We start from the raw sequence: 2,850 nt of genomic DNA on the forward strand, positions 1-2,850 counted from the left end.
TATATATATATATATATATATATATTTAAAAGTTTACATTATCACTGTTAATATAATATTATAGGATCTTAAATTGTTTTTTGTGAACGCGCTTTGAGAGTTTGGGATTGAGTGAAGGAGAAGATAAGAGAGAAGGAAAATAGCCTCTAAATGGTAATCTATTGAGCGAGTCGGTGAATTACTCTGCTGAACATGAGTGATGATCGAGCGATGGATTACTCTGCCGAGGCTTCTGGTCGAATGTAAATTTCATCGGGCGTGATAAAGGCATGTTAATCAATCAGTCGCGATCAAGCATTTTTTGCTTGCGTTCCGGTTGATCGAGACATTCGATGTGACGCGCTGCTTGAATCTCTCGACGTAATGTGTCGGTTGATTCCTGATCATGCAGTAGTATATAGTAGTATAATATATGACACCTTCGTTGTTTGGCCATCACTTGAGCTATCTGAATATTTTTAGATTTATGCTAACAGCTCTAGTGTTTACTAGAAAATACAAAACCTTATATATATACTCTCTATTATCATTAACGAGTAAGGAGCCACGAGTTGCTCTTTCAATCAATATATAAATATATATATATATATATATATATATATATATATATAATTTTGACCCTCAATTATTGAACTAAGGTAAAAGGACACTTTTGTAATGTGGTACCGCTCACCTACCGCTCACATACCTTCCACCTACTATTCTCTTGCTTCTATAAATAGAGAGAGTGTGAGGCTTATGAGAGAAAGGGAAGAGATCTTAAGTTACCACAGAGGATGAGAGAATAGCTAGAAAGCTAGAGAGGAGGAGAGCATCTTGAGGCCTTGTATCAAGGAGTCGCTTGAGAGGGAGGCCATAGAAGGAAGATGAAGGCCCATCTCTATGTATAAGCTATGTATTCTCCATTTCTTTTGCCTTAGTGAACTATTTGATTGATTCCCTCCCGTGGACATAAATCCAGTTAGATCGAACCACGTAAATGATCTGTGTTTGCTTGTGTTCTTTGCGTTTATGCTCTATGCCAGGAAGTACATATCTCACAACAATTGGTGTCGTCTGTGGGAAGATCCATACTTCTTGGCTAGAGGTGTCCGTGTAAAGGTATTCGCAGCCAGCGATCGCGACCAGGGACGAAGAAGAGGAGTTCGACATTCACGAATAGAGGAGCAAGCGAATCGCGTCGCAGACAGCCCAATCGCGACAGATTCAGTGAGCAGTGGAAGCTTTGATCGATTGGATTCGCACCGCAGGTTGTGCGGTTCGACGAGACGGAGGAGGAACAATCCGCGAGCGAGGGCCGAAAATTTACGACATGGCTGCCAGTAGAGGATTTCGGAGCAGGAGTTTGGTTTTGCGAGCAGCTTGGCCAAAGGGAAGAGGCGGAGATCGCACAGAGAAGGGCTCGGGGAGTTCCCTGTTCGGGAGTTCGCTAAGTAAGAGGACCTGATCAGTTTGGTGAGGCGCGACGACACTGGAGAGACAATTATTCTCATGCGAGAGGCAGAGGAGGAATTTCTGATTTCCTTCGTTGGATGCAGAAGAGTGCCCGCGGGAAGGAGGCGCGAGAACAGAACATGAAGTTTTCTCAGGTGAATAGGCGTGATCTCTGCCCGAAGGGATCAGAGCTCTCCATTCGGTTGGCGAAGGCAGTGGAGTTCATGGGGAGAAGGTAAGAAATTTGGTGAGAATTTCTTGGACAGCAAGACATTAAAAGGCATGTTTAGGCTGAAAACTTTTGGTTACTATACAATAGTACAACATTTTGGTGATTTCAGCCTAGTTCTTGGAAGGGCAGCAGGTAGAATTCATTGGAAGAAATCCAAGCCACGACAATGAGTTCCGCCAAATTCGCATTGAGAAATTCAACGAGAAGAATGACAACGACTTTTGATATGCTTAAAATACAAGATAAATATGGACGTAATGAATATTCAATAATTGTAAAGTCACACTTATCAACACAAGTATACGTATCGCTCAAGTAATATAGGGCTCTAATGGAGTCCTATATATCGATCCCACATTGAGTGGTTAGGACTGCAGACTAAGAGGAACTAAGATTTTAGAAAACCAATACTTTAATCACAACAACGAAGTTCAATTTGCTTATCTAACACTAATAGACAATTGAAATAAATAGATGATTTTAATAACTATTAAATAACTAATGATACTAAGAAGGGTTTAATTGTGATATTCAATATTTAAGAAAGCATCATTCTCCTTGTTAAGAAATTATAGTGAATTAGTTCAATTTAGATTGTGTCAAATAGAAAAATACCTATTCTTTACCCTTTGGTCCAGACATAAAGAACATTGACTAATCCTATGCTGGGATGATACCGGCTCTCACTTTGGAGCTCCCACATTCCCCTCACCTGAGGGCTAACATCTACACTTCAGCACCTAAACGATAGAACCGAATTGGGGATTTTAGTCTGTTACTCTAAAATCTCCAATTCTACGCCCGATAATATTATTTCCCTATTTATTTGCACCAAACATCTAAAAGCTTTGACCTCCCTGAATCTTGCATGTAATCTTCACTTTAGTTGTAAAACTCAACATATTTTAACAAATCAATTAGCCAGATTGAAAGTAAATTAAGATTGAAGTGAAAAGATCATCATAATTTCTTAAACATTTTCATTGCTCCACCAATTCAAATCACCATTTCACAAATCTCGAGACAAGGAGAAAGACAGAGAAAACTACTCAGATCTCATAGGAAAAACACAACAAAACTCAAAATTCATATATAAAATCAAAGTCATACAAACTACAATAAGTAAATAACTTATCTCTAATTTCTTCCCAAGAACACTCCTCAAAGTTCCTCTGAATCTCTTC

This window comes from Phalaenopsis equestris, unplaced genomic scaffold (genome assembly GCF_001263595.1).
Source record: "Phalaenopsis equestris unplaced genomic scaffold, ASM126359v1 Scaffold000134, whole genome shotgun sequence".
Taxonomy (NCBI): domain Eukaryota; kingdom Viridiplantae; phylum Streptophyta; class Magnoliopsida; order Asparagales; family Orchidaceae; genus Phalaenopsis; species Phalaenopsis equestris.